Source organism: Lolium rigidum, chromosome 2, assembly GCF_022539505.1.
Source record: "Lolium rigidum isolate FL_2022 chromosome 2, APGP_CSIRO_Lrig_0.1, whole genome shotgun sequence".
Lineage (NCBI taxonomy): Eukaryota > Viridiplantae > Streptophyta > Magnoliopsida > Poales > Poaceae > Lolium > Lolium rigidum.
In genome coordinates, this window is record NC_061509.1 from 274,920,153 (window position 1) to 274,934,292 (window position 14,140).

Below are 14,140 nucleotides of genomic sequence, written 5' to 3' on the forward strand. Positions count from 1 at the left end.
AAAGCACATAAGGGCATCTCCAGTGGCGCGACGCAAACGGACGCTGAGCGACCGTTTTCGTCCGCCGTGACCGGAAATGCGTCTGGGGCCTATTCCAGCGGGGCGACGCAAAGTGACCGGGCCGTCCGTGGAGACGCAAACCTGGCCCAAATATGCGCCTCGGCTGCGTCTCCGCGGACGTCCGGAAACGTCCGCTCGTGTCTGGCGGATGTTTCGGCTGGCCCGCCTGGCAGCGACCCTGCGTCAATGCGTCTTCTCAAACGCGCCAGCGACTGCAAAGTTGCGTCGCTTCGGCATTCTGCGCCACGTTAATGGCGACGATGCCTCGGCTGCCGAGCGGCCGCCCACCTCCGCCAACCAGGTTAATGGCGACGCCACGCGTCCCGCGGCCACCGCAAGCCGCCGGCCTATATAAAGGGGGTGCTCATTCTTCTTCCTCATCCAGACCTCCAAAGAAACCCTAGCCGCCACAAAGCTCGACCGTAGCGCCGCCTAGGTGTTCCTGCGACGCAGCCAAGCCCGCGAGGAAGTCTGATACGTCTCCGACGTATCGATAATTTCTTATGTTCCATGCCACATTATTGATGTTATCTACATGTTTTATGCACACTTTATGTCATATTCGTGCATTTTCCGGAACTAACCTATTAACAAGATGCCGAAGTGCCAGTTGCTGTTTTCTGCTGTTTTTGGTTTCAGAAATCCTAGTAACGAAATATTCTCGGAATTGGACGAAATCAACGCCCAGGGTCCTATTTTGCCACGAAGCTTCCAGAAGTCCGAAGGAGAGACGAAGAGGGGCCACGAGGGGGCCACACCCTAGGGCGGCGCGCCCCCCCCCTTGGCCGTGCGGCCCTGTGGTGTGGGGCCCTCGTGCCGCCTCTTGACCTGCCCTTCCGCCTACAAATAGCCTCCGTGACGAAACCCCCGCACCGAGAGCCACGATACGGAAAACCTTACCGAGACACCGCCGCCGCCGATCCCATCTCGGGGATCCGAGGAGATCGCCTCCCGCACCCTGCCGGAGGGGATTCATCTCCCCGGAGGACTCTACGCCGCCATGGTCGCCTCCGGTGTGATGTGTGAGTAGTCTACCCCTGGACTATGGGTCCATAGCCGTAGCTAGATGGTTGTCTTCTCCCCATTGTGCTATCATTGTCGGATCTTGTGAGCTGCCTATCATGATCAAGATCATCTATATGTAATTCTATATGTTGCGTTTGTTGGGATCCGATGAATAGAGAATACTTGTTATGTTGATTATCAAAGTTATATCTATGTGTTGTTTATGATCTTGCATGCTCTCCGTTACTAGTAGATGCTCGGCCAAGTAGATGCTTGTAACTCCAAGAGGGAGTACTTATGCTCGATAGTGGGTTCATGCACACATTGACATCCGGGACGGTGACGTAAAGTTCAAGGTTGTGTTGTGCTGTTGCCACTAGGGATAAAACATTGATGCTATGTCTAAGGATGTAGTTGTTGATTACATTACGCACCATACTTAATGCAATTGTACTGTTGCTTTGCAACTTAATACTCGGAGGGGTTCGGATGATAACCTGAAGGTGGACTTTTTAGGCATAGATGCGGTTGGATGGCGGTCTATGTACTTTGTCGTAATGCCCAATTAAATCTCACTATACTCATCATGATATGTATGTGCATTGTCATGCTCTCTTTATTTGTCAATTGCCCAACCGTAATTTGTTCACCCAACATGCTTGTTTATCTTATGGGAGAGACACCTCTAGTGAACTGTGGACCCCGGTCCAATTCTCTTACCGAAATACAATCTACTGCAATACTTGTTCTACTGTTTTCTACGCAAACAATCATCTTCCACACAATACGGTTAATCCTTTGTTACGGCAAGCCGGTGAGATTGACAACCTCACTTGTTTCGTTGGGGCAAAGTACTTTGGTTGTGTTGTGCAGGCTCCACGTTGGCGCCGGAATCCACGGTGTTGCGCCGCACTACATCCCGCCGCCATCAACCTTCAACGTGCTTCTTGGCTCCTCCCGGTTCGATAAACCTTGGTTTCTTTCTCGAGGGAAAACTTGTTGCTTGTGCGCATCATACCTTCCTCTTGGGGTTCCCAACGAACGTGTGAGTTACACGCCATCAAGCATATTTTTCTGGCGCCGTTGCCGGGGAGATCAAGACACGCTGCAAGGGGAGTCTCCACTTCTCAATCTCTTTACTTTGTTTTTGTCCTGCTTAGTTTTATTTGCTACTTTGTTTGCTGCACTAAATCAAAATACAAAAAAAATTAGTTGCTAGTTTTACTTTATTTGCTATCTTGTTTGCTATATCGAAAACACAAAAAAAAAATTAGTTACTTGCATTTACTTTACTTATTTCATCATGTTTCCTTTTAATTTCACCACAAAAGACATACCGGTAGGACGCGGGTCTATAGTTGGGAGAAATAATATAGAAGAATTTTTCAATCATGTTAGTACCATTGAAAATTTTGAAGATAGACATTTGGTAGACCTTGCGCCTACTTATGAAATTGTTGCTGCGCATTTAGTTCGCCTGTTGGAAACTAAATTTGTTAATCTTAATCCTATAATCCAACACATGTTTCTCACACTTGGTGATATGGAAGAAGGGGAAAAGAAAGATTTTGTGTTAGAAACCCTTCTTAGAGAATTTGGTGGTCTAGCAAGAGAAGATAGAAAGGTCTTTGCTAAATTTAATATGCTTGGCTCTCATACTAATTTTGTTAGTCTCCTTGAAAAGATGGACATGGATAGAATAAGATACACTAATAATATTGATGATGGTGGGGAGACCAAAGCACCAATACCATGTAAACTCCTAGCTATGAATGATGCACTAGAAAATAACTATGCTTGGCTTGTTCCTGAAAACCTGTTTGATGAGAGTAGCACGCCTAAGACTAATGAAAAGGGAGATGCTAAAACTTATGTATCTAATATACTATGCCTGGTTGAGAAAAATCCGCACCCCGCTGAGAATGCACCACCCTTCGATAATACTTGATACACACTTTCTGCGCCTAGCTGAAAGGCGTTAAAGAAAAGCGCTTATGGGAGACAACCCATGTTTTTACCTACAGTACTTTGTTTTTATTTTGTGTCTTGGAAGTTGTTTACTACTGTAGCAACCTCTCCTTATCTTAGTTTTTAGTTTTGTTGTGCCAAGTTAAGCCGTTGATAGAAAAGTAAGTACTAGATTTGGATTACTGCGCAGTTCCAGATTTCTTTGCTGTCACGAATCTGGGCAAAATCCCCCTGTAGGTAACTCAGAAAATTATGCCAATTTACGTGAGTGATCCTCAGATATGTACGCAACTTTCATTCAATTTGGGCATTTTCATTTGAGCAAGTCTGGTGCCATTTTAAAATTCGTCAATACGAACTGTTCTGTTTTGACAGATTCTGCCTTTTATTTCGCATTGCCTCTTTTGCTATGTTGGATGAATTTCTTTGATCCACTAATGTCCAGTAGCATTATGCAATGTCCAGAAGTGTTAAGAATGATTGTGTCACCTCTGAATATGTTAATTTTTATTGTGCACTAACCCTCTAATGAGTTGTTTCGAGTTTGGTGTGGAGGAAGTTTTCAAGGATCAAGAGAGGAGTATGATGCAACATGATCAAGGAGAGTGAAAGCTCTAAGCTTGGGGATGCCCGGTGGTTCACCCCTGCATATTATAAGAAGACTCAAGCGTCTAAGCTTGGGGATGCCCAAGGCATCCCCTTCTTCATCGACAATATTATCGGGTTCCTCCCACGAAACTATATTTTTATTCCATCACATCTTATGTGCTTTGCTTGGAGCGTCGGTTTGTTTTTATTTTTTGTTTTGTTTGAATAAAATGGATCCTAGCATTCACTTTATGGGAGAGAGACACGCTCCGCTGTAGCATATGGACAAATATGTCCTTAGTTTGTACTCATAGTATTCATGGCGAAGTTTCTTCTTCGTTAAATTGTTATATGGTTGGAATTGGAAAATGATACATGTAGTAATTGCTATAAATGTCTTAGGTAATGTGATACTTGGCAATTGTTGTGCTCATGATTAAGCTCTTGCATCATATGATTTGCACCCATTAATGAAGAAATACATAGAGCATGCTAAAATTTGGTTTGCATATTTGGTTTCTCTAAGGTCTAGATAATTTCTAGTATTGAGTTTGAACAACAAGGAAGACGGTGTAGAGTCTTATAATGTTTTCAATATGTCTTTTATGTGAGTTTTGCTGCACCGGTTCATCCTTGTGTTTGTTTCAAATAAGCCTTGCTAGCCTAAACCTTGTATCGAGAGGGAATACTTCTCATGCATCCAAAATACTTGAGCCAACCACTATGCCATTTGTGTCCACCATACCTACCTACTACATGGTATTTTCCGCCATTCCAAAGTAAATTGCTTGAGTGCTACCTTTAAATTTCCATCATTCACCTTTGCAATATATAGCTCATGGGACAAATAGCTTAAAAACTATTGTGGTATTGAATATGTAATTATGCACTTTATCTCTTATTAAGTTGCTTGTTGTGCGATAACCATGTTCATTGGGGACGCCATCAACTATTCATTGTTGAATTTCATGTGAGTTGCTATGCATGTTCGTCTTGTCTCGAAGTAAGAGCGATCTACCACCTTATGGTTAAGCATGCATATTGTTAGAGAAGAACATTGGGCCGCTAACTAAAGCCATGATCCATGGTGGAAGTTTCAGTTTTGGACATATATCCTCAATCTCAAATGAGAAAATTATTAATTGTTGCTACATGCTTATGCATAAAAGAGGAGTCCATTATCTCGTTGTCTATGTTGTCCCGGTATGGATGTCTAAGTTGAAGAATAATCAATAGCGAGAAATCCAATGCGAGCTTTCTCCTTAGACCTTTGTACAGGGCGGCATAGAGGTACCCCATTGTGACACTTGGTCAAAACATGTGCATTGTGATGATCCGGTAGTCCAAGCTAATTAGGACAAGGTGCGGACACTATTAGTACACTATGCATGAGGCTTGCAACTTGTAAGATATAATTTACATGATACATATGCTTTATTACTACCGTTGACAAAATTGTTTCATGTTTTCAAAAATCAAAGCTCTAGCACAAATATAGCAATCGATGCTTTTCCTCTTTGAAGGACCATTCTTTTACTTTCAATGTTGAGTCAGTTCACCTATTTCTCTCCACCTCAAGAAGCAAACACTTGTGTGAACTGTGCATTGATTCCTACATACTTGCTTATTGCACTTATTATATTACTCCGTGTTGACAATATCCATGAGATATACATGTTACAAGTTGAAAGCAACCGCTGAAACTTAATCTTCTTTGTGTTGCTTCAACACCTTTACTTTGAATTATTGCTTTATGAGTTAACTCTTATGCAAGACTTATTGATGCTTGTCTTGAAGTGCTATTCATGAAAAGTCTTTGCTATATGATTCACTTGTTTACTCATGTCATATACATTGTTTTGATCGCTGCATTCACTACATATGCTTTACAAATAGTATGATCAAGATTACGATGGCATGTCACTCCGGAAATTATACGTGTTATCGTTTTACACCGCTCGGGACGAGCAGAACTAAGCTTGGGGATGCTGATACGTCTCCGACGTATCGATAATTTCTTATGTTCCATGCCACATTATTGATGTTATCTACATGTTTTATGCACACTTTATGTCATATTCGTGCATTTTCCGGAACTAACCTATTAACAAGATGCCGAAGTGCCGATTCTTTGTTCTACGCTGTTTTTGGTTTCAAAAATCCTAGTAACGAAATATTCTCGGAATTGGACGAAATCAACGCCCAGGGTCCTATTTTGCCACGAAGCTTCCAGAAGTCCGAAGGAGAGACGAAGAGGGGCCACGATGGGGCCACACCCTAGGGCGGCGCGGCCCCCCCTTGGCCGCGCGGCCTCGTGGTGTGGGGCCCTCGTGCCGCCTCTTGACCTGCCCTTCCGCCTACAAATAGCCTCCGTGACGAAACCCCGTGCACCGAGAGCCACGATACGGAAAACCTTACCGAGACGCCGCCGCCGCCGATCCCATCTCGGGGGATCCGGAGATCGCCTCCGGCACCCTGCCGAGAGGGGATTCATCTCCCGGAGGACTCTACGCCGCCATGGTCGCCTCCGGTGTGATGTGTGAGTAGTCTACCCCTGGACTATGGGTCCATAGCTGTAGCTAGATGGTTGTCTTCTCCCCATTGTGCTATCATTGTCGGATCTTGTGAGCTGCCTATCATGATCAAGATCATCTATATGTAATTCTATATGTTGCGTTTGTTGGGATCCAGATGAATAGAGAATACTTGTTATGTTGATTATCAAAGTTATATCTATGTGTTGTTTATGATCTTGCATGCTCTCCGTTACTAGTAGATGCTCTCGGCCAAGTAGATGCTTGTAACTCCAAGAGGGAGTACTTATGCTCGATAGTGGGTTCATGCTGCATTGACACTGGGACGATGACGAGAAAGTTCTAAGGTTGTGTTGTCTTGTTGCCACTAGGGATAAAACATTGATGCTATGTCTAAGGATGTAGTTGTTGATTACATTACGCACCATACTTAATGCAATTGTCCGTTGCTTTGCAACTTAATGCTTGGAGGGGTTCGGATGATAACCTGAAGGTGGACTTTTTAGGCATAGATGCGGTTGGATGGCGGTCTATGTACTTTGTCGTAATGCCCAATTAAATCTCACTATACTCATCATGATATGTATGTGCATTGTCATGCTCTCTTTATTTGTCAATTGCCCAACCGTAATTTGTTCACCCAACATGCTTGTTTATCTTATGGGAGAGTCACCTCTAGTGAACTATGGACCCCGGTCCAATTCTCTTACTTGAAATACAATCTACTGCAATACTTGTTCTACTTGTTTTCGCAAATAATCATCTTCCACACAATACGGTTAATCCTTTGTTACAGCAAGCCGGTGAGATTGACAACCTCACCTGTTTCGTTGGGGCAAAGTACTTTGGTTGTGTTGTGCAGGTTCCACGTTGGCGCCGGAACCCCTGGTGTTGCGCCGCACTACATCCCGCCGCCATCAACCTTCAACGTGCTTCTTGGCTCCTCCTGGTTCGATAAACCTTGGTTTCTTTCTGAGGGAAAACTTGCTGCTGTGCGCATCATACCTTCCTCTTGGGGTTCCCAACGAACGTGTGAGTTACACGCCATCAAAGTCCATGGCCAGGCCTGGTGGCCGGCGAGGCGGTCGAGGCCGCGGCCCTGGGCGCCCCCGTGGCCGGGGCAGGGGCCGCCGTGGTGGAGCAGCTACGGCCCCACGCTCGTCGTCGCCTGCGCCCTCCTCGTCCTCGCGGGAGGAGCACCGCTCGAGTTCCTCCTCCGCATCGACGACGACCCACTCGCCATCAAGCGGCTACTGGACAAGTTCGCCGAGTTCGTCGACGGCGTCGATCCGGCCGCACTTGCGGCTACGGGAGGCCGGGTGCAGCACTGTCGCCGCCGGACCGTGGAGGTCCTGTTCGACGGGCGAGGGCAAGATGTACCTGCACACGGGGTGGGACAAGTTCGCCGCGACCTCGCGCTTGAGCCCGGCTGCCAGCTCACCTTCCTCTACGAGGGGGACGGCGAGATGATCGTCAAGGTGTTCGACGACCACAGCCGCCGCGAGACACTACCACACCGACGACTCCGGCTCCGACACCGATAGTTAGAACGTTGAGTGTTCTTTCTTTGCGGCGAATCCGGCTACGGGCCGGACGAAGCCGATAGTCGAGGTTTCACGTCCGTTCCGCCTCATCGGTAGAACCAACAAGGGCACCATCTCCTCCCGCTGGATTTTCCAGTTTGGGTGATTGGGTGTGCCCTCGAATGTTCTTTCTTGGCAGCGAACATACGGAAATCAACACAACTCGTTTCTCTTTTTAAATTTTTTATATTTGTGTCGACCATGGTTCAAACTATGTGTTAGTTTGTGTAAACCATGTTCCTAACTATGTGTTAGTTTGTGTAAAATCATGTTTCAAAATGTAATGTAATATTTTGAAACTATGTTTAATTGAGAAAAGGGAAAAAAAGAAGAAAAAAATGCGTCGCCCCGCTGGAGCAGACCCCAGATGCAAACGGACGAGCGGACAAAAACGATCATTTTAGCGTCCGCAGCGCGACGCAAACGGACGCTCGCGGACATTAAAATGCGTCGCGTCGCTGGAGATGCCCTAAGATGTGACTGAATAAGAATATAGTTTCAGTAGAGGTGACCTGATAAGTTGTCGATGAAGAAGGGGATTCCTTGGGCATCCCAAGCTTAGATGCTTGAGTCTTCTTGAAATATGCAGGGATGAACCACGGGGGCATCCCCAAGCTTAGACTTTTCACTCTTCTTGATCATATTGTATCATCCTCCTCTCTTGACCCTTGAAAACTTCCTCCACACCAAACTCAAAACAAACTCATTAGAGGGTTAGTGCATAATTGAAAATTCATATATTCAGAGGTGACATAATCATTCTTAACACTTCGGACATTGCACAAAGCTGCTGAAAGTCAATGGAACAAAGAAATCCATCAAACATAGCAAAACGAGGCAATGCGAAATAAAAGGCAGAATCTGTCAAAACAGAACAGTCCGCAAAGACGAATTTTTCTGGGGCACTTAACTTGCTCAGATGAAAAAGCTCAAATTGAATGAAAGTTGCGTACATATCTGAGGATCACGCACGTAAATCGGAAGAATTTTCTGAGTTACCTACAGACGGGGCTACTCAATTTCGTGACAGTAAGAAATCTGTTTGTGCGCAGTAATCCAAATCTAGTATCAACATTACTATCAAAGACTTTACTTGGCACAACAATGCAATAAAATAAAGATAAGGAGAGGTTGCTACAGTAGTAACAACTTCGAAGACTCAAATATAAAACAAAAGTGTTGTAGTAAAATAATGGGTTGTCTCCCATAAGCGCTTTTCTTTAACGCCTTTCAGCTAGGCGCAGAAAGTGTGAATCAAGTATTATCAAGAGATGAAGCATCAACATCATAATTTGTTCTAATAATAGAATCATAAGGTAACTTCATTCTTTTTCTAGGGAAGTGTTCCATACCTTTTTTGAGAGGAAATTGATACTTAATATTACCTTCCTTCATATCAATAGTAGCACCAACAGTTCGAAGAAAAGGTCTTCCCAATATAATGGGACAAGATGCATTGCATTTAATATCCAAGACAACAAAATCAACGGGGACAAGGTTATTGTTAACCATAATGCGAACATTATCAATCCTCCCCAAAGGTTTCTTTATAGCATTATCAACAAGATTAACATCCAAATAACAATTTTTCAATGGTGGCAAGTCAAGCATATCATAGATTTTCTTAGGCATAACAGAAATACTTGCACCAAGATCACATAAAGCATTACAATCAAAATCATTGACCCTCATCTTAATGATGGGCTCCCAATCATCTTCTAACTTCCTAGGAATAGAAGTTTCAAGTTTTAGTTTATCTTCTCTAGCTTTTATGAGAGCATTTGTAATATGTTTTGTAAATGCCAAATTTATAACACTAGCATTAGGACTTTTAGCAAGTTTTTGTAAGAACTTTATGAATTTAGAGATGTGACAATCATCAAAATCTAAACCATTATGATCTACAGCAACGGGATCATTGTCCCCAATATTTTGAAGAATTCCAGCAGTTTTATCACAAGCAGTTTCAGGCAGTTTTGCACGCTTTGCACTAGGAGTAGAAACATTGCCAACACCAATTATTTTACCATTGATAGTAGGAGGTGTAGCAACATGTGAAGCATCAACATTACTAGTGGTGGTAATAGTCCAAACTTTAGCTACATTATTCTCTTTAGCAAGTTTTTCGTTTTCTTCTCTTTCCCACCTAGCATGCAATTCAGCCATCAATCTAATATTTTCATTAATTCGAACTTGTATGGCGTTTGCTGTAGCAAATGACTTAATATCTTTATCTTCATTAGGCATAACTTTCAATTTTAAAAGATCAACATCGGCGACAAGACTATCAACCTTAGAAGCAAGAATATCAATTTTACCAAGCTTTTCTTCAACATGATTTGTTAAAAGCAGTTTGTGTACTAATAAATTCTTTAAGCATGGCTTCAAGACCAGAGGGTACATTCCTATTATTGTTGTAAGAATCACCATAAGAATTACCATAACCATTACCATTATTAGAAGGATATGGCCTATAGTTGTTACCAGAATTATTCCTATAAGCATTGTTGTTGAAATTATTACTATTAATGAAGTTCACATCAACATTATCTTCTTGAGAAACCAATGAAGCTAAAGGAGCATTATTTGGATCAACATTAGATGTACCATTCACAAGCATAGACATAATAGCATCAATCTTATCACTCAAGGAGGAGGTTTCTTCAACAGAATTTACCTTCTTACCTTGTGGAGCCCTTTCAGTGTGCCATTCAGAGTAATTTATCATCATATCATCAAGAAGCTTTGTCGCCGCCCCCAAAGTAATGGACATAAATGTACCTCCAGCAGCTGAATCCAATAGGTTCCGCGAAGAAAAATTTAATCTTGCATAGAAGGTTTGGATGATCATCCAAGTAGTTAGTCCATGGGTTGGGCAATTCTTTACCAAAGATTTCATTCTTTCCCATGCTTGAGCAACATGTTCATTATCCAATTGCTTAAAATTCATTATGCTACTTCTCAAAGATATAATTTTAGCGAGAGGATAATATCTACCAATGAAAGCATCTTTACATTTAGTCCATGAATCAATACTATTCTTAGGCAAAGATAGCAACCAATCTTTAGCTCTTCCTCTTAAGGAGAAAGGAAACAATTTCAATTTTATAATATCACCATCTACATCCTTATACTTTTGCATTTCACAAAGTTAAACAAAATTATTAAGATGGGCGGCGACATCATCGGAACTAACACCGAGAAAATTGCTCTCTCATAACAAGATTTAGTAAAAGCGGGTTTAATTTCAAAAAATTATGCTCGTAGTAGCGAGTGGAGCAATAGGTGTGCGTAGGAAATCATTATTATTTGTGCTAGTGAAGTCACACAACTTAGTATTCTCAAGAGTACCCATTTTAGCAGTAGTAAATAAAGCAAACTAAATAAAGTAAAACAAATAACTAATTTTTGTGTGTTTTTAATATAGAGAACGCAAACAAGACAGTAAATAAAGTAAAACTAGCAACTAATTTTTTTGTATTTTTGATATAGAGAACAAACAAAGCAGTAAATAAAATAAAGCAAGACAAAAAACAAAGTAAAGAGATTGGATGTGGGAGACTCCCCTTGCAGCGTGTCTTGATCTCCCCGGCAATGGCGCCAGAAAAAGAGCTTGATGCCTGCAGTTAACACACGTCCGTTGGAAACCCCAAGAGGAAGGTGTGATGCGTACAGTAGCAAGTTTTCCCTCAGTAAGAAACCAAGGTTATCGAACCAGTAGGAGTCAAGGAACACGTGAAGGTTGTTGGTGACGGAGTGTAGTGCGGCGCAACACCGGGATTCCGGCGCCAACGTGGAACTGCACAACACAATCAAAGTACTTTGCCCCAACGTAACGGTGAGGCTGTCAATCTCACTGGCTTGCTGAAAACAAAGAATTAGCAGGTATACCGTGGAAGATGATGTTTGTTTGCGAAGAACAGTAAAGAACAAGTATTGCAGTAGATTGTATTTCAGATGTAAAGAATGGACCGGGGTCCACAGTTCATTAGTGGTGCCTCTCCCATAAGATAAATAGCATGTTGGGTGAACAAATTACAGTTGGGCAATTGACAAATAGAGAGGGCATAACAATGCACATACATGTCACGATGACAACTATGAGATTTAATCAGGGCATTACGACAAAGTACATAGACCGCTATCCAACATGCATCTATGCCTAAAAAGTCCACTTTCAGGTTATCATCCGAACCCCTTCTGGTATTAAGTTGCGAACAACCGACAATTGCATTATGTATGGTGCGTAATGTAATCAACACAAATATCCTTAGACAAAGCATCGATGTTTTATCCCTAGTGGCAACAGCACATCCACAACCTTAGAACTTTACGTCACTATCCCAGATTCAATGGAGGCATGAACCCACTATCGAGCATAAATACTCCCTCTTGGAGTTACAAGTATCAACTTGGCCGAGCCTCTACTAGCAACAGAGAGCATGCAAGAACATAAACAACATATATGATAGATTGATAATCAACTTGACATAGTATTCCATATTCATCGAATCCCAACAAACACAACATGTAGCATTACAAATAGATGATCTTGATCATGATAGACAGCTCACAAGATCTAACATGATAGCACAATGAGGAGAAGACAATCATCTAGCTACTGCTATGGACCCATAGTCCAGGGGTGAACTACTCACACATCAATCCGGAGGCGATCATGGTGATGAAGAGCCCTCCGGGAGATGATTCCCCTCTCCGGCAGGGTGCCGGAGGCGATCTTCTCAATCCCCCGAGATGAGATTGGCGGCGGCTGCGTCTCTGGAAGGTTTTCCGTATCGTGGCTCTCGGTACAGGGTGTTTCGCGACGAAGACTTTAAGTAGGCGGAAGGGTAGGGTTGGAGGCGGCGCGAGGGGCCCACACCATAGGGCGGCGCGGGCCCCCCTCTGGCCGCGCGGCCCTATGGTGGCGGCGCCTCGTCGCCCCACTTCGTAACCCTTTCGGTCTTACGGAAGCTTCGTGGAAATATAAGACCACGGGCGTTGATTTCATCCAATTCGAGAATATTTCCTTTGTAGGATTTACGAAACCAAAAACAGCGACAACGACAGCGGCTCTTCGGCATCTCGTCAATAGGTTAGTGCCGGAAAATGCATAATAATGACATAAAGTGTGTATAAAACATGTGAGTATCATCATAAAAGTAGCATGGAACATAAGAAATTCAGGATAAATCATCGTCTCCCGCGTGCCTTGGTTATCTCTATACCCGAGCTCTTTACTTATGCACTTTACTTTGTGATAGTCATCGTGCTTGAAGTTATATATCTTGCTATCCATTTTCACCGGGAGCAGTGGGGGCGCACGCCACGCGGGGCGACACGAGCTCGATGCAGAGGCGATGGTCGCCATTACCCCGTTGTTGGTGCCGCTGCCGACAAGATTGGAGGTGAAGGTTGCGGTAGAGGGGGATAGGATTCGGTGGTGGGCGAGAAGGGTTTGAGCCCATATATGCCCTGCATGACAGAAGATATATCACACATGTAGGTGCGTAAATGGTGCCCTATAAAAAACATACGGGCCAAACCGTGTATACATGGTTTAGTCTTCCCCAAATAACATCGAAATCCTTATATTGGGCTGACTTTTATAGATTGGGTTGATATAAAGGGTATGTTAGATTTGCTTTTAGTCCGCTTTATATTTAACACTGGATTGTAAATCGCTTAACTAAAGCTGTTAATCCAGATGTGAGATCGGATGTATGGATGGTTCAGATAAAGCATAATATAGGTGATGGGGCCTAAGGCCACGTGGGTTGCCAGATCTCACGAATTGATCGAGACAAAGGTGGGGGAGAGGAAGAACACGAAGAACACGGCGAAGAACACGATGAACACACACAAACGCACACCAACCCGATACAATTCCGGTTTATTCTCAATAGCCCGAACCACTATCCCGATAGAATCTCTCGAGGGAAATACACAAGGTTGAATCCCCGAGAGAAAGACCGGAATACAATCGATAGAGTCACACGAGTGAGAGACCGAGGTAGAATCACAAGTATGAAAGATCGATCATATGATAAGTGCCTTGATACAATAGATTTGATAATCTAAAGAGGGGGCTTCCCTAATCCCAAACGGATGGTAGAGGCATGAGCCTAATTCTAATTCATCAACTCTAGTCTCACTAATGAAAGGGGGAGGTGTGAGCCTATATATAGGGAGCCACTAAGGAGGGATAGTTTAGACATAGAAGGAGGTACATGGGCCTTGGCCCTAATTAACTTGTGGCCAGTGCTTCACTCCGGTGTAGCTGCGCCTGGAGCTTCTTCCATGCTTCCATGACCTCCGCCTTGAGTCCTCGAGAATCCATGGCGTCATCCACTTCCTTCGTACTTGGCGATGTATTCCTATCATGGCAATATGACGGAGGAT